The sequence below is a fragment of the Sturnira hondurensis genome, unplaced genomic scaffold (assembly GCF_014824575.4).
Source record: "Sturnira hondurensis isolate 20B ecotype Veracruz unplaced genomic scaffold, ASM1482457v3 Scaffold0022305, whole genome shotgun sequence".
NCBI lineage: Eukaryota > Metazoa > Chordata > Mammalia > Chiroptera > Phyllostomidae > Sturnira > Sturnira hondurensis.
Window position 1 is genome coordinate 1,658,067 of NW_028094936.1, and position 19,645 is coordinate 1,677,711.

Genomic DNA, 19,645 nt, shown 5'->3' on the forward strand with positions numbered 1-19,645 from the left:
TCTTTCTATCCTGTCTTTGGTCTCACTTATGCGATCTTGTGCCATATTTTTCCTATTCTTCATACCTTCTACTGTGTTCTTCAATTCGACTATTGTATTCTTCATTTCTTCTTGGCCTTTACTGATGGTTTCTATTTCCTTTTTCATGTTGGTATAGTTTGCAGAGACTTCATTGTAGCTCCCCTGTAGTTTCTGGTAGCTTGTTGTAAGCTCTTTGAATTTCCCGATAACCAATGCTTTGAATTCCACATCTGATAGTTGACTTGCCTCTATTTCATGTCACATTCTTTCTGAGTCTTCCTCCTTTTCTTTCATTTGGAGATTGTTTCTTTGTCTTCCCATTGTTTGTGATGCTCTTCTTGTTGTCCTCAGCTTCTTAAATTGATCTGTTCTTTTTCCCTGGGTTTACGGTGTGAACTTCTCTGGTAGGATACTTGTAAAATTCAGTGGTGCAATTTCCTGCAGGTATCTTGGTGTTGTCCGCTTCCACCTACTCCTTTCTTTATTGTGTGTGTGTGATCAGTTGGAGGGGGAGGCAAAATTGTTTATGAAAGCAGAAGATTATTTATATCATTTACAGAAACAGTCAGCAGAGAAGAAATAGACAATCTTTAGGCTATGTATAGAGTTAACCATGTTCTTCGACCCAGCTTGCCACTTTTAGGAAAGGATGGACATAAGTTAAGTCTCTTCTTGGGAAGGGGAGGCTTGTGAGTTGTATCTAGAAAGCAGTGTGTTTGGGGGTGGTCAGATTTTGAGGTAAGGTGAGGGTAAAAGTTAGTAACTGGGTGTAGCGTGTTTGTAAATAAAGTAATAGAATTCAAGCACCTGTAAGGTGTTCTAAAGTCCGAGAGATGTGTTATGAAGTATTACTGTTGTATAAAATAACTCTTATTTACAATAATATTAGAGCAACACTCACATGACAGACTCTATGTGATCTGTCTAAATGCGGGTTATAGAGCTTGGGTAGTTATAGAGCTATGGCAAAGGAAAGCAACTGAAGTATAGAAAATTAGCAATACACTGTGGAGGAAAGAGCAGTGGGAACCTGTCAGGTAGTACAATATAACCAGCCAGGACTAAGAAACCTGTACAGAAAGAGGAGAATACAGTTATTCTTAAAATAAAATTAAAAAAGAAGTAAGAATAATGCAAGAAATATTAATACACCTAAAAGAAAACTAAGGAACACACACACAAGTCAGGAGAAAAGAGAAATAAGCGGAAAATTTGGGAAGAACCGAAGAACTAAAACCAGACAAAAAAAAAAAAAAAGAAATGAGGGACAGAGTACTGAAAGATAGAGCAAGAATACAGTTTAAGATATATAAGATTACTTACAATAAAAGTTGAGAGAGAAAAAAAGGGGGAAGGGGAACAAAACCCACACACACACACATTTAAAGAAGAAAAAAAAAACAGCCTTCCTTTGTGGGTTTCAAACTGTGCAAACCGGTTTTTCTGGTTGCAGCCTCTCTGAGCACAGGTATGCAAGCTTTCGAAAGCCAGGCTGCTGGATTAGAATGTGTGCGTCCACACCCCTGGGAGACTGCCTGTTTCCTGAGGTATCTGGCTCCGTCCTTCTCAGTTCTGTGGCGGGACCCAGGTGTTCCCACCCCTCCCCTGGATGGCTGCTGGGTGGTTCGGTCATGAGGCAAGCTGCTGTCGCAGAGCACCTCAGTTCACTTTCCAATAGAGACTTCTCCACAAAGACTGCCTCTCAGTGCAGCCAAGAAGGCAAGCGAGACGGTGTCCTTCTTAAATCCCCCGGGGCTGGCAGGCTGGTGGGCTGGCAGGCTTGCGACCACAGAGTCTGTAGTTGCCATCCTTTACATTAACTTAAGCCCACAGGTCTCTGCCCGGTATTCACCTGCCTGCCTAGACGGGGAGGAGGGAATCAGTTCTCTCACAAGGAGTCTGTTGCTGGTGCACCGGGTGCCGGGCCTCTGGAGTTCACTTCGCCACAGGCGCCCCGGCCCTGTATTCAGAAGGGGCTTCTGTTTCCCACTGATGGTGCCAGCCCAGGTTGCCCGCCGCTTCTCCTCTGTACTCATGCTCCGCCGGAGGTCCCCCGCCTTGGGTGCGCTGCTGGTGCAGCCCACAGCCTAGGAGGCCTCCGGGCTCGCGGTCGCTTTTGTCCTCACTCACCTTCTGGCTCCTTGTGGACTTGTAGCTGTCTGGTTTCTCTGTCACACTCTCTGGTCTGTTATTTTCATAAATGTTGGGGAATTGTTGGTTGATTATGCTGTTCTTCGGTAGATCCGCTTGGGTTTTCTACCAGATGCACGGGAGTTGGGTTCCCTCCGTGCTACTCTGTCGCCTTTTTAACACTCTCTCCTCTGGAGAAGCTCTTGATAGAGACTCAGACAGGCATTGAGTTGTGTAGCTTTGAAATGGGGGACATTTTTCTCCTTTCATGTGCACAGCCAGTGGCCTGCTTCCAACCTGAGACTGAGTTGGGTTATCCTTCCCACTCCTGATGTATCTCTCTTTTTGTTGAGATCATTCCCACAAGGTGATAGAGTGCTGAACACTCTTAGGATTTTCAGAGCACATCTCTCTGTGACCTTCTTTTCATAGACTCTAATGCATACTGGGCTGTGCTACCCTGTTGTCAGGGAGGGTCATTTTTTTCTTCCCTACCTCTGGGCACAACCAGCACCACTTTTCCAATTGTAGAATCACTTGCCTAGTCCATGGACCCTCAAGGTACTGTCCTGCTGAGTTCAGACATGCAGATGAATTGGAGGGCTGCATAGAGCTGGGACTTTTGAGCATTTCTCCCTGAGAACCTCTAGGCGGGAGGTTATGTTGCCTGTGACTAAAGCCAATATTTATAGTCAGCCAGCCTGAGGGTTAAACCCACCTAGGAACAAGCCAACAGCATTCAAGACCAAACTACAAGAGGCAACACAAGAGAAATTCCTGGAGCACCTCACTCAGGTCACCAGGAAGATTATACCACTGAGCCCTATAAGACACCCACAATATACAACCAAATAACAATTTTGGTAGACATAACAGATCTACCTAATACACAGAGACAAACACAAAAAGTCACACAAAAAAGAGAGAGAAAGAAACATGGTCCAAATGAAAGAACATTAAAAATGTTCTTCATTCCAGATAAGGAGTTAAATACAATGGAAGTAACCAAAATACCAGATGCAGAGTTCAAAGCAATGGTTATAAGGATGCTAAAAGAACTTAGGGAAAGAATGGATGATCTCACTGAGAACTTAAACCAAGAGAGAATAAGCATTAAAAAGGGCATAAAATCTATAAGAAAGAACAAGTCAGAAATGAAGAATACAATATCTGAAATGAGGTATACACTAGAAGGAATCAAAGTCAAATTAAATTCAGCATAGGATCTAATCAACAATTTAGAAAACAAGATAACAGTAAACATCCAAGTATGGAACAAAAAATGTATATGTATATATGTAATTTTATAACTGAACATATAATTTTATAAATTGAAAGAAGTGTAAGGTATAAGGTCCCTGCCTCTGGCCACACCTCTAGTGTTTTCATAGACTCTAGGGATGGGGTCACCTACACAGTGCCCATTTCTGAGGGGTATGTCCTCCCCATCCCATCCTGCTTCTGGACCTGGTTGGCTGGGACCTAACTGACTACCTCATGAAGATCCTCACAGAGTGTGTCTACAACTTTACCACAACCGCTGAGTGAGAAATCATGTGTGACATCAAGGAGAAGCTGTGTTATGTTGCCTTAGACTTCCAGCAGGAGATGGCCACCACTGCATCCCCCTCCTCCCTGAAGAAGAGCTATGAGCTGCCTGAGGAGCAGGTAGTCACTATTGGCAGCAAGAGATTCTGTGTCCAGAGGCCTCTCCCATCCCTCTTTCCTCAGTATGGAGTCCTGAGGCATCAACAAGACCATGTTCAACTCCATCATGAAGTGTGGCATCGACATCCACAATGACCTCTATGCCAACATCGTGATGTATGAGGAGACCACCATGTACCTTGCTATCTCCTACAGGTTGCAGAAGGAGATCATGGCCCTGGCCCCCAGCACAATGAAGATCAAGACCATTACTTTACTGGACTGCAAGTGCTCAGTGTGGATGGATGGCTCTATCCTGGACTTGCTGTCCACCTTCTAGCAGATGTGGATCAGCAAGCAGGAGGATGATGAATTATGCCACTCCATTGTCCACTGCAAATGCTTCTAAATAACTGCGGGAAGGTGCAGCTGCTGCATGAGTTCATCAAGTCCAAGTTTTCCTTGGCAAATGTATACACCTCATGCTGGCCTGTGAAACTGGAATAAGACTTTGAAAAGAAATCATTTTGAAGCTTGTATCTGAGCTCAAAACTAGATTGTAGACCTGGTTGTTGATTTTTACCTTGTATTCAAGTTAACTGTGCCCTTGGTACATGTTTAAAACCCTGTACATATCTTTGATTTAAGCCCCTGTAGCTCCAAGGAGAACATGTTTCTGGGAAGGAAATCCAGGGGCTTGATGAGAACTGCGAGGCTGCATATTCCAATGTGTGCAGAGCATTACTATTCAGGATCTGCCTATTCCAAGGTTTCTCTAGAGGCTGGTAGGAGACCTGAACCAGTTGTCATTTCTGTCCTGCTAGTCTGACAGGGTTGGGTGGGTCTAAGTGTTGGGATCCCTTTTCATTTCTTAGCTAATATTTCCTGCCAGAACATCTGGCTTGTTCTTTGCCTTCATTTGGAAAACAGTTTGGATTTCCACCTGTAAATATATTCATTCTTTTAATTTATGTAAAGTTTTTGTATGCAACTCTTAATTCTTTAAGAGATGATGAATTTTGTTTTTTTAATGTCATGTGAGAACATTAAGCCCCAGCAACACGTCACTGGGAGGAAAACAAAAGTGCTGCAGAAAAGAAAAAATGTTTTATGAAATTCAAATTTATTTATTTATTTTTGAGTGTAAAATTCAACTTTTTTGTGTTGTTTTTCAAGTACAACTGTTTCCATTTTCTTGCCACCACTTTGCCTTCCCCACCCTCAATCTTTCCCCCTTTGGCTTTGTTCATGGGTCCTTTATACATGTCCCTTGATGACCTTTTCCCCTTTTTTCCCCATTATATCAATCCCTCCACCCCTCTGGTTACTGTCAGTTAGTTCTTTATTTCAATGTCATTGGTTATATTTTGCTTGCTTGGTTTTCTTTGTTGATTAGCTTCCACTTATAGGTGAGATCATATGGTATCTCTCTTTCACCACCCGGCTTATTTCACATAGTATACAGTTCTTTACTTCTATTTATTCTGTTGCGTAGGGTGTGAACCCCTTCTTTCTTTCAGCTGCATAGTACTCCATTGTGTAAATGTACCATAGTTTTTTTCTCCATTCATTTATTGATGGGCACCTAGGTTGCTTCCAACATTTAGCTATTATAAATTGTGCTTCTATGAACAATGTGGTGAATAGGATCTTTTGAACTGGTGATTCAGGTTTCTTAAAGTATAATCCCAAGAGTGGAATTTCTGGATCAAAAGATGGTTCGATTTTTAGGTTTTTTTTTTTTGAGGAAAGTCCATACTGCTTCCATAGTGACTATACCAGCCTGCATTCTCATCAACAGTGTACTAGGGTTCCCTTTTCTCCACAACCTCACTAACACTTATTGTTTGCTGATTTATTTATGATGGGTATTCTGGCTGGTGTGACATGATACATCATTGTGGTTTTAATTTGCATCTCTCAGATGGCTAGTTGTGCTGAGCATCTTTTATATGTCTCTGTATATCCTCCTTGGAGAAGTATTTGTTCAGGTCCTTTGGCCGTTATTTAATTGGGCTATTATCTTCCTGGAGCAGAGTAAATATATAAGGCAAATTTTGATGGTGAAAGGGGGAGATCAACAATAATAAAGTAATAGTAAAGGGTTTTAATATTCCATTGACATCAATGGATACATCTTTGAGACAAAAAATCAACTGAAAAACAATGGTCTTAAAGGATGTACTAGACCAGATACATTTAATTTATATTTTTAGAGTATTTCACCCTAAAACAACAAAATATACATTATTTTCAAATGCATATGAAACATTTTCTGGGATAAACCACATGTTGTGGCACATATTAATATTGTGCACAAGACTTGTGGCACAAGTCTTAATATTCATGAAGATTGAAATGATTAAAGCATCTTCTCAGACCACAGATATAAAGCTATAAATAAGTTATAAGGGAAAAAAGAAAACCTGCAATACAAACAAACACAGAGAGGCTAAATAACATGTTACTAAACGATGAATGAATCAACAGTGAGATCAAAAAAGAACTGAAAATTTTCCTTGAAACAAATAAAAATGACACAGCAACCCAAAATCGATGGGAAATAGCAAAAGTAGTCTTAATAAGGAAATTCATAGAAATACAGGCATACCTCAAGATAAAAGAAACCCAGACAATCTATTTTTTTAGCTAAAAGAAAGAACTTGAAAAAATAAACCAACAAAAATAGCTCAGGGTAGAAAACTAAAGAAATAATAAATGTTAGAGTAAAAATAAATGACACAAAGACTGAAAGAATAATACAAAAGATCAATGAAAATAAGAGCTGACTCACAAGAGTCATAAAACTTTAACCAGACTGATCAAAAAAAGAGAGAGAGACAAAGAAAGGACTCAAATAAATCAGAATTAAAAGAGGAAAATTAATAACTGACAATGTGAAAATACAAAGGATTGTATGAAAATATTTTGAAGAACTGTATGCCAAAAAATTGAATAGCCTTGAGAAATGGAAAGGTTTCTAGAAATATGTGGTCTTCTAAAACTGAGTTAGGAAAAATCGGAATATCTAAATAGATTTATTAAAACTAATGGGACCACATCAAACTAAAATGTTTTCCATAGCAAAGCAAACCATGTACAAAATGAAAAGAAAACTGACTGAATGGGAGAACCTATTTACTAATGATACATATGAAAAGGAGTTAATATTGAAAATTCATAAAGAACTTAATACAACTCAACACCAAGCAACAATCAGTCCAATTAAAAACAGCCATCAACATTAATAAATCAACAAACATCAAGTGGTGGTAAGGTTGTGGAGAAAAGGGAACCCTAGTACACTATTGGTGGGAGTGCATACTGGTGCAGACACTGTAGAAAACAGTTTGGAATTTCCTCAAAAAAATAAAGATAGAACTGCCTTTCTTTACAATTGCCAAGTGCTGGAAACAGCTTAAGTACCCATCAGGAAATGAATGGGTCAAAAAAACCTGTGGTACATTTACATGATGGAATACTATGCAGCAGGAAGAAAGAAGGTGCTCCTATCCTTCACAACAGCATGGATGGAACTGGAGAGCATTATGCTAAGTGAAATAAGCCAGGCAGTGATAAACAAATACCATATAATCTCAAATACCATATAACTTGTAATTGGAACTTAATCCACAAAACAAACAAATGAGCAAAATGGAACCAGAGACTTGGAAATAAAGAATAAAGTGACAGTGGCCAGAGGAGAGGAGGAAGGGGGTTCATGTGGGAAGGAAGTGAAAAGAGCAAGCAAATGAACACCTATAGAGAAGTCATAGGCATGGACAGTGGGGGGCAAGACTGGCTGTGGGAGTGGGAGGGACAGTATGGGAATGAGCAATTTGGAAAACTGTGGGACAACCGTAACTGGACAACAATAAATGAATCAATTAATTAAAAAAAAAAACCATGGACATAGAACCTGAATATGCCATTCTTGAAAGAGTACATACAGATGTCCAATAGACATATGAGAAGATGCTCCACATTACTAATCATTAGAGAAATGCAAATTAAAATCACAATAAGTGTAGAAAGCTAGTGGCAAGAATGGTAAATTGAGGGGTTCTTTCTGTGCCCTTTTCCTCCCAGTCCCCTGAGATCCCATCCTGACACCCTGACAAGTTATGCAAGCCTGAGAGTGGCCAGAGGGGCTGACAGGTGGGCAAAGTGGTCCAGGTACCCCAGCAGCAGGATTCTGGGCAGGGGATTCTTCCATGAGAGGCTGACCCCTCTGGAGATCACACATGCCTGCCTGGCCAGGAAACTTAGGACTCCAAAGACCCCAGGCCTATTCTGCACAGAAATGGCATGCTCCTGGCTCATCCTCAGCTTTCGGAACCTCTGAGGCAGGAGGCCCCCACTTCTACCTTATGTGTTGGACACCTTGCTAGCCATGACCCTGATACTCAGCTTCCCGCTGCTGCTGAGGCTCTGTCAGAACACCATTTTAGAAGGGTCTCCGTCATCCCTAAGGGGTCCTGATGGTCTGGAATTTGAATTGTCCTCAATGAAATATGAAACCAAAGACCCACACACCTGAACCTGTTGAAGTTCTCTTGAATGGTGTGTGTCTTCCTCCATGTGGTGCAGTGCAATGCTTTTCCAAAAGGTATTTTAAGAAAAATAATACAAAAGAAGTTTGGACTTTCCACTGATTATGAGATATCATCTACTATGAGATGGGAATTCTTAACTTTGTTGCCCTGGGGCTGCTCTTTGTTGTTCTGATGTCTCTGGTGTTGTTTTCTTTTTGTTTGTGCCAATGCTATAACAAATGCAGTGGAGAAATGCACCAGTGAAAGAAGAGGAATGGGGCCTTCCTGAGGAAATGCTGTGCAATCTCCCTCTTGATGATTTGTATACTTATAAGCATTAATATAAGTATAATTTGTATATTTATAAGCATCAATATAAGTATTATCTATGGTTTTATGGCAAATAACCACTTCAGGATCCAGATTGGCAAGACATGGAAACTGGCAGGCAGCAATTTCAAAGACTTGAGAACTCTCTTGAATGAAGCTCCATCACAAATCAACTATGTACTAGGCCAGTACACCACAGCTAAGAAAAAGGCATTCTTAGATCTGAACAATATTAAGTCATTACTTGGAGGTGGAATTCATGAAAAACTGAGACTAAAGTCTCTATTCATAATGACATCGAGGTCATGGCAGCAGCAATCAAAGAGACCAAAAGAGCCCTGTTGAATGTGAACAAAACCTTAGAGGAGCTGAAAAACTCAACTGCATGACTTAGCACCAGCCTGCATTATGTTAAGACAAATCTGGAGTAATCACTTTACCCAATATCCTCTGAACAACTGGAGATGGCCACTTGCAAAGTGTCAGAATGACTCTAAACCAACCAGATAACAACACCAACTTGGGTCAGCTCCCATCTTTGGATAAGCAAACTGATGTTACTTATATTCTTCAGATAGATTTGTCCAACCTGGTCCAAGAGGACTATAAATCCTTTAGTTATATACCTGAGAGGGTGCAAAATCAAACTGTTTACATGGTATAAGTTATCAAAGATACTTTGAATATCATTAGTTCAAATATCAAAAACATAAATGAACAGATTTTTATCTAGGATCAACTGTCAAGTTTCTTGGATCGCATTGATTACATTGAAACTTACATCCACCACAGATTACCTACATTGGAAGAATATAGTGGCTGGGTGGCTTGGTTTCCTGCTGTTCGCTGATTCCAGTGATTTTTTATTATAATGTGTGGCTTGTTTGGCTATGACTGGAATGCCACTCCGACCAGGCATAGCTGCATTTCAAACACAAGGCACATTTTCCCCATGGTAGGGGTTGGGATCAGTTTCCTCTTTTGTTGGATACTGATGATCTTTGTGGTTCTTACTTTTGTCATTGCTGGAAATGTAAAAAAAAAACTGGTCTGTGAACCTTACCAAAACAAGAACTTATTCCAGATTTTGGACACACTATATTTACTAAATGAGAAATGGAAATGCTATCTCTCTAGCATGGTACTTAACAAACTGGATATTAATCACACTTTCAAACAAGTTCACAGTGATTGCAAAGACAATAAGGCATTTATGCCATGCTGAGGCTGGGGAAAAATACAATATCAGTGATTATCTCAACATTCAAGAATTTACCAAAAACTTAAGTTGTGATTTTGAAGACATGAAGGTGAAGACTGACAGTATTGTCCTACTGGATGTGGCAGGAAGGAAAAAGCAACCTTCAGGATTTCAGCTCTTCTGGGATGTACAGAGTAGATTATGGCTCTTCAACAACAGAGACAGCCAAAAACCCACAAAAATGAATCTTTTAACATTTGCAGATGGCTGAGAAGAAAAAGCCAACAAGTTGCCCCATGGAAGCTTGAAGCGGTCCCTGGCAAGTAATGCACAGAAGGTTAGAATGATTTACCATACCAAGTCATGCCTCTGGGGTATTTTTTTAAATTTATTTATCTTCAGAGGGGAAGGGAAGGAGAGAAGGAGAGAAATATCAATGTACAGTTGCCTTTCATGCATCCCCTGCCGGGAACTGGCCTGCAACCCAGGCATGTGCCATGACTGGGAATCGAACTGTGATCATCTGGTTTGCAGGCCTGCACTCAATCCACTGAGCTACACCAGCCAGGGCTCATGACAATTCTTTACCAGAGCATTCAGGAGCTTCAACACAAAAGCAATGGATTGAAGGTGAAAGTGCACAATATCATTTTCTCCTGTGATTCTGCTCAGGACTTTATCACAAATTGCACCTGTTCTGTTATTCTTCAGGAAAGTAAGAAGTATGGGAATATGATGATTGTATATTTTAAACATTATTTGCAGTGTATCAAGATCTCTGTTGTGAAGGAAATTGCAGCCTGCAAGCCCATGGCCACCACTTTAGATTCTGCTGTTGATGTGTTTCTGTGCACCTACATCAACAAACTCATGAATTTGTTTTGGTTTGGCATAAGAAAAACTACCACATTTTTACTCCCAGCTCTAATTTTTGCTGTAAAGCTGTCCAAGTACTACTGGTGGGTGGATTCAAAGGATGTGTATGATGATGTTGAAATTATACCCATGAAAAATATGCAAAAGAGTAATATTGGTTTTCATAAGTATCGAACCACTCAAAATCTATGAACAAAGCTCTTAAACAGATCCAACTGCATGAGCTCTTGATCTTCAGTGTCTGCAAATTTTGGAAAAGAAATCTGCCTATGAAGAGTTTTCAGATTTGGTGATACCATATGAAACACATGCTAAGAGGGAAAAGCATATACACCTGCTTTTCATCTTTAGAATTCTGACTTTAATCACCTGAGCCTCCTGTAAAATTTTAATATACAACACATTTATTCATTTTCAGTTTAGCCCTTGGAACCTGACATGAATTTTGTCACATTTCATGACATTCAAAGTTAAATTTATAGTTATAGGAAATTCAGCAAATAGCATATATATGTGTGAATAACAAAAGAATGACTTCAGAAAAAACTCAATAAGTTATTACCTCATATCTGTTAGGATAGCTACTATCAATAAGTCAACAAACAACAAGTGTTGGTAAGGATGCAGAGAAAAGAGAACCCTTGTGCATTGTTGGTAGAAATACATATTGGTGCAGCCACTGTAGAAAACAGTATTTTTCTCAAAAAAATAAAAATAAAACTGCCTTATGACCCAGTGATTCCACTTCTGTGAATATAATAGAAATCAGAAATTCTGAATCAAAAGAGAATGTGCACTATGTTTGTTGCCATACTGTTTACCATAGTTGGAATTTTATAGTGTCCCAATTGACCATCAGTAGACTAGTGGGGGGAAATGTACATTTACACAATGGAATACTATTCAAATGTAAAAAAAATAAGTAAATCTGAGCATCAGGTTAAGATGGAGGCATAGGTTGATATACTGTACCTCTTTGCACAACGAAAAGAATGACAACACCAAATTTAAAAGAAAAAACAGAGAAGAAGGGAGAAGATGGCGGCGGAGTAAGACAAAGGATTTCATTTCCTTCCACTCGCTGGAGAAAAACTAGGCTGATCTGAGGAGGAGCGCAGCGGATACCCAACAGGGACCCAGCATATAGGAAGGCAGTACTCCAAAAAGTGTAGCGGACACTGAATGACTAGAGGTTGAGGAGAGGAGACGACCCCAGATCAACAAGGTACAAGGGAACAAAGCAGAGGCTGGAGGCCCTCCCCTGGGCCTCACCAGCATCCTGGCCGTGAAGATATGTTCTCTGAGAGCCGAGGTCAGGCAACAACAACCCTGGGAGAGAACTAGTCTACAGCACCCTCCCTATCTGTCAGGGCACAGATTGGATTGGTTTGCCTGTAGTGGCAGAGAGAAGAGTGCACATTGGGAAGCAAACCAGAGAGCTCTGATAACCCATGGAGTCAGGCTGCAGTTGCTGGCTTGGGAGAACTGAAAGTTATCCGTGTGTTCCCTGTAGCATGGGGACAAAGTTGGGTCTGCCAAAAACTCTGAGAGCTGCAGGCTACTAGCAAGGCCCCTGGAAAAGAGCCAGTCATCAGCTCCCTCCCTACCCAGCACGGTGCAGACTGAAAAACCCTGGGAGTAAGTCCGTGGTTGCCGGCTTGGGAGAATTGTGAGTTGCGCTGTGTGTTCTGCCACAGCACTGGGAAAGGTCCGCACCCAAGCCAGCAAGACCAGAAAAGCCTGGATGGGAGTGCACACCCTCACTCAAGGCCAAGGCTGGGAAGCCTGGGGAAAAATCTGCTATCCATGGGGCGCTGGAGAGCGGCGCCCGTCTGGATCTTGAGAGGGAACTGGCAAGACCAGTTGAATTCACCAAGAAGCGAGAAAGGCCACACTAATAGCCCTTCAGGCTGCTACATTTAGTGAGACCAAAAGAAAAGGTTTGACTAGCTGGAAACCAACAAGAGGAGTAGGCAGAAGTGGAGAACACCAAGATACCTACAGGAGACAACACCACTGAATTTCACAGGTATCCTATCACAGAAGTTCACACCATGAACTCAGGGAACCAGACCACATCAATTTAAGAAGCTGATGACAACAACAAGAGCATCACAAACAATGGGAAGATAAAGAAACAATCCCCAAATGAAAGAAAAGGAGGAAGTCTCAGAAAGAATGTTAGATGAAATAGAGTCAAGTCAACTATCAGATATTGAATTCAAACCACTGGTTATCAGGAAATTCAAAGAGCTTACAACAAGCTACCAGAAACTACAGGGGAGCTACAATTAACTGTCCAAAAACTATACCAACATGAAAAAGGAAATAGAAACCATCAGCAAATGCCGAGAGAAAATGAAGAATACAATTTCTGAACTGAAGAACACAGTAGAAGGTATGAAGAGTAAAATCGATTAGGCGGAAGACCGCATAAACGAGCTAGAGGACAGGGTAGAAAGAATCTCCCAGACGAAGCAGGTAATGGAAAAGAGAATCAGAAAGAATGAGGAGAATTTAAGAGAAATGCAAGACAATATAAAACGTAATAATATCCAAATAATAGGAATACCAGAAGGAGAAGAAGAAGAACAAGGGATAGAAAACCTACTTGAAAGAGTAGTAATGGAAAATTTTCCTAATGTGATGAGTGATAAAGTCACACGAATCCTGGAATTGCAGAAAGTCCAAATCAAGTAGAACCCAAAGAGGCCTACTGCAAGACATATCATCAATAAAATGGCAAAACTCCAAGGCAAAGAGAGAATCCTAAAGGCAGCAAGGGAGAAAAAGATAGTAACGTACAAGGGGGTCCCAATAAGGCTGGCTGCTGACTTCTCAATGGAAACATTCTAAGCAAGAAGAGAACGGCAGGAACTATTCCAAGTAATGAGAAACAGAGGACTAAGACCAAGGCTACTTTACCCAGCAAGGCTCTCAATCAAGATAGAAGACCAAATAAAGAGATTCCAAGAAAAAATAAGTTAAAAGAAAATGCCTCCACCAAACTAACTCCACAAGAATTACTAAAAGGGCTGCTTTAAGGAAAGGAAGGAAAAGAGAGAGATGGAGAGGAACACAGCTACATAAATGGCAATAAATAAGTACCTTTCAATAGTAACCTTAAATGTAAATGAATGAAATGCACCAAGTAAAAGACATAGAATAGCTGAATGGATAAGAAAGCGTGACCCACACATATGCTGGCTACAAGAGACCCACCTCAGGTCGAAAGACCGTCACAGACTAGAGGTGAAAGTCTTGAAACAAATTTTCCAAGCAAACAGACAAGAAAAAAAAAGCCTGGGTAGCAATTCTCATATCAGTAAAAATAGACTTCAAAAACAGGGCCATAAAGAGAGACCCAGACGGTCACTTCATATTACTCAAGGGAAGAATCCATCAAGAAGACATTAACATCATAAATATATATGCACCCAACTTAGGAGCACCCAAATATGTAAAGAAAATCCTAGAGGACTTCAAGAAACATATTGACAGCAACACAATTATAGTGGGGGATTTTAACACCCCATTGTCAAAAATGGACAGATCTTGCAAACAAAATATCAACAAAGATATTGCAGCATTAAATGACACCGTAGATGAAATGGACCTAATTGTTATATATAGAGAGCCCTCCATTCCAAAGAAGCTAAATACACATTCTTTTCAAATGCATATGGAACATTTTCAAAGATAGACCACATGATAAAACACAAAAGGAATCTGAACAAATTCAGGAAAATAGAAATCATACCAAGCATTTTCTCTGATCACAAGGGACTGAAATTGGAAACCAACTGCACACAAAAAAAACCAAAACACCCAAAAGCATGGAGACTAAATGGTATGCTATTAAATAACGAATGGGTCAAGATTGAAATTAGGGAGAAAATCAAAAAATTTCTGGAAACAAATGAAAATGAACTCACAAACACAAACTAATGGGACATTGTAAAGGCAGTCCTGAAAGTGAAGTTCATAGCAATACAGGCTTACATAAAGAAGATAGAAACATGTCAAACAAAAAAACCTAACCTGACGGCTGCTAGAACACGAGGAACAACAACAAAGACAGCCCAGAGCAAGTACAAGGAAGGAAATAACTAATATCAGAACAGAATTAAATGACATAGAGACTAAAACCACAATTCTAAAGATCAGTGAATCCAGGAGTTGGTTTTTTAAAAAGATAAACAAAATGGACAAACCTTTAAGTAGGCTCATCAAGAAAAAAAGAGGACCCAAATAAACACAATCAGAAATGAAAGAGGAGAGATTACAACTGATACCACAGAAATAGAAGGGATTGTAAGAAATTACTATGAAGAACTGTATGCCAAGAAATTTGAAAACCTAGGTGAAATGGTCAAATTTCTAGAAAAATGTAATCCTCCAAAACTCAATGAAAAAGAAGCAGAAAACCTGAACAGAGCCAGAACAGCAGATGAAATTGAAAAAGTAATAAAAAAAAGTCCAATCACACAAAAGCCCCGGACCAGATGGTTTCACAAGAGAATTCTACAAAGCCTTTAAGAAAGAAATAACCCCTATTCTTCACAAACTATACCAAAAAACCCAAAAGCAGGAAAAACTCCCAAACTCTTCTACTGAAGCCAGCATCATCCTAATCCCTAAACCAGATAAGGGCAAAACAAAGTAATAAAACTACAGGCCAATATAGTTGATGAACATAGAGGATAAAATCCTCAATAAAATATTGGGAAATCGCATCCAACAATACATCAAAAACATCATACACTACAACCAAAGTGGGAAGTGGGATTCATTCCAGGGATGCAAGGATGGTTCAATATTTGTAAATCAGTAAATGTAATATATCACATAAACAAAAGCGAAGACAAAACCACATGATCACATCAATACAAGTGGAAAAAGCTTTTGATAAGGTAAAACACCCATTTATGATAAAGATACTCAGAAAAATGGGAATAGAGGGAGCATTCCTCAATATAATAAAGGCCATATATGAAAGACCTACAGCCAACATCATACTCAATGGGCAAAAACTAAAAGCTTTTCCTCTAAGATCAGGAACAAGACAAGGTTGTCCACTTTCACCACTGCTATTCAGTATAGTATTAGAAGTTCTACCCACAGCAATCAGAGAAGAAAAGAAAATAAAAATCATCCAAATCGGAAAGGAGGAAATAAAACTGTCATTGCTTGCAGATGACACGATTGTGTACATGGAAAATCCTATAGCCTCTACCAAAAAGTCTGCTTGAATAAATGAATTAGGCAAAACAGCGGGATACAAAGTCAATATCCAGAAATCAAAGGCATTTTTGTATACCAACAATGAAACAGCAGAAGCAGAAATTAAGAAAATAATCCCATTCGATATAGCAAAAACAAAAATAAAATATCTGGGAATAAACCTAAGCAAGCAGGTAAAAGACCTGTATGCAGAAAACTACACAACACTGAAGACAGAAATCAAGGAAGACACAAACAAATGGAAACATATACCACGTCCATGGATTGGAAGAATCAACATCATCAAAATGTCCATACTACCCAAAGCAATTTATAGATTCAATGCAATACCTATTAAAGTGCCAATGGCATATTTCACAGACATAGAACACATACTTCAAAAATTTATATGGAACCACAAAAGACCCGGAATAGCAGCTGCAATTCTGAGAAAGAAGAACAAAGTAGGAGGGATTACAATACCTGATATCAAACTGTATTACAATGCCACTTTAATCCAAACAGCCTGGTACTGGCATAAAAACAGACACATAGACCAATGGAACAGAACAGAGATCCCAGAAATAAACCCAACTCTCTATAGTCAATTAATATTTGACAAAGTGGGCAGTAATATAAAATGGAGTACAGATAGCCTCTTCAAAAAATGGTGTTGGGAGAACTGGACACCCACATGCAAAAAAATGAAACTCCAGCACCAACTTACAGCATACACCAAAATAAATTCAAGGTGGATAAAAGACTTACATATAAGCTGTGAAACCATTCAAGCTCTAGAGGAGAACATTGGCAGGAAAATCTCAGTATTTCATACAGCAGAATTTTTACTGATACGTCCTTTAGAGCAAGCGACATAAAGGAAAGAATAAACAAATGGGATCTCATCAAAATTAAAAGTGTCTGCATGGTTAAGGACAAGAGTATTAAGATAAAAAGAGAAACAACAGTTTGGGAAAACATATTTGCCAATGACACCTCAGACAAAGGTTTAATCTCCAAAATATACAAAGAGTCGCTTGACTCCAGTCTAAGAAGACTAGCATCCCAATTAAAAAATGGGCAAAGGACTTGAACAGACACTTCACCAATGAGGACATACAGAGGATTCAGAGACACATGAAAAGGTGCTCAGTGTCACTAGCTCTCAGAGAGATGCAAATTAAAACCACAATGAAGTACGACTTTACACCAGTCAGAATGGCTATCATAAACAAAGAAACAAACAGCACGTGTTGGAGATATTGTGGGGAAAAGGGGACCCTAGTTCCCTGTTGGTGGAATTGCAGACTCGTACAATCACTATGGAAAGTAGTATGGAATTTTCTAAGAACACTAAAAATGAACGTGCATTTTGACCCAGTAATTCCACTATTAGGAGTATATCCTAAAAACCACAAAGAACCAATCCAAATGAACCTATGTCCCCCGATATTCATAGCAGCACAATTTATGGTAGCCAAGAGTTGGAAGCAACCTAGATGCCCATCGGTAAACGACTGGATCAAAAAACAATGGTACATTTACACAATGGAATTCTATGATGCAGAAAGGAAGAAGGAGCTCCTACCCTTGCAACATCGTGGATGGAACTCGAAAGCATTATGCTGAACGAAATAAGCCAGGTTGTGAAAGACAAATACCATATGATATCACCGTTAACATGAATCTAAACAACAAAACAAAGAAGGAAGCAAAATATGACCAAAGACACTCAAATATGGAACAGGCTGACAGGGACCAGAGGGGAGAGGGGAGAGAATCACAGGGGAAAGGGGGATGGACTCACTTGAACAAATATAAAGGACACCTGGTCAATAATTAAGGAGGGGGGCAGAAATGGGAGGTAGGTGGGGAGCACTGGGAGGGGCAGGGCTGGGAATATAAGACATAAAACTGTACTTGAACAAGAATTAAATTTAAAAAACAAAAACAAAAGCAAAAACAGCTAGAACAGCCATAAAATCAAACTGTATGGACGTCTGACAACCAAGGAGTTAAAGAAAATTAGTTCATACTGGTAAGAGGGGCACAGACGGACAGCTGGGGTGGAGAGGACTCATGGCAAGGTGATGGTTGGAAGACCTGGGCAGGTGGAGTGGTGGTAAGGTAGCAGCTGGTGGATTGGGAGGTCCCACATTTTAGTGTAGATAAACTGGGTGGGACAACTGAGGAGCAAGACAGACCCTGAAACCCAGGGTTCCACCATGGGGAAATAAAGCCTTAAAAGCTCTGACAATATAAAACTTTGTGGAGGTTGTGGCAGAAGGAGGAACTTTCAGTCTCACAGGAGAGTTCATTGGAGAGATCCACAGGATCCTGGAATGTACACAAAAATCACACCCAGCATCAGAACCATGAGCGTCCAACTTGCTTGTGTGTAGAGGAGGAAGTGATTGAAAGCCAGCAAGAGCAAAGGAAGTAGCACTGTTCCCTCTCAGACTCTTCCCCTACACACCACACCACAACACAGCAATGTGCATTGCCCTGCTCTGGTGAATACCTAAGGCCCCACCCCTTACTATGTAATAGGCACTCTGAGAGAAAAAAAAATGGCACAAATGAAAGAATAGATCAAAGCTCCAGAGAAAATACAACTAAGCAACAAATGATAGCCAACCTATCAGATGCAGTCTTCAAAACACTGTTAATCAGGATGTTCACAGAAATGGTTGAGTATACTCACAAATTAGAGGTCAAAGTGAAAACCATGAAAAGTGAAACAAAGGAAAATGTACATGGAACCAACAGTGATGAGAAGGAAACTGGGGCTCAAATCAGCAGTTTGGACCAGAAGGAAGAAATAATCATTCAACCAGAACAGAATAAAGAAACAAGAATAAAAAAAAAAAGAGGAGAGTCTTAGGGAATCTCTGGGACCATTTTAAATGTTCCAACATCTGAATCACAGGGGTGCCAGGAAAAGAGCAAGAAATTGAAAAATTATTTGAGAACATAATGTCAAATTCCCCCATTTGACAAAGGAAATAGACTTCCAGAAATCCAGGAAGCCCATAGTGTCCCAGAGAAGCTGGACTCAAGGAAGCACACACCAAGGCATATCATAATTACATTACCCAAGATGAAAGATAAGGAGAGAGTATTAAAAGCAGCAAGAGAAAAGGAGACAGTACCTACAGAGGAATTCCCCAAATACTTCAGCTGATTTTTCAAAAGAAATATTACAGGGAAGAAGGGGCTGGCAAAAGTGTTCAAAGTCATAAAAGACCTACATTCAAGATTATTCTATCCATCAAAACTATCATTTAGAATCGAAGGGCACATAAAGTGCCAAATAGGTAAGGTCAGGTTAAAGGAGTTCATCGTCACCAAGTCCTTATTATATGAAATGTTAAAGGGACTCCTTTAAGAAAAAAAAAGATGATAAAAATATGAAGAGTAAAAGGACAAAAACTCACAATATCTACATCTGATATTGATATTGATATTGATATCTATATCTGATATCTACAACTAAACTTAAAAAATAAACAAACAACTAGAACAGGAACAGAATCATAGATATGGAGATAACATGGAGGGTTATCAGTGGCGAGGGGCTGGTGGGAGAATGGAAAAAAGTTACTGGGAATAAGAATCATAAATGGCAAGTTTAAAATAGACAGGGGGAGGGTTAAGAATAGTATGTGAAATGGAGGAGCCA

The 19,645-nt window shown here is 39.8% G+C and overlaps 2 pseudogenes; both read left to right on the top strand.

The window, feature by feature from the left end:
• Positions 1-1,491: 1,491 nt before the first annotated feature.
• Positions 1,492-4,207, top strand: LOC118979362 (actin, muscle-like; annotated as a pseudogene).
• Positions 4,208-4,498: 291 nt separating this feature from the next.
• On the top strand, positions 4,499-11,014 carry LOC118979363 (prominin-1-like; annotated as a pseudogene).
• The last annotated feature ends 8,631 nt before the right edge of the window (positions 11,015-19,645 follow it).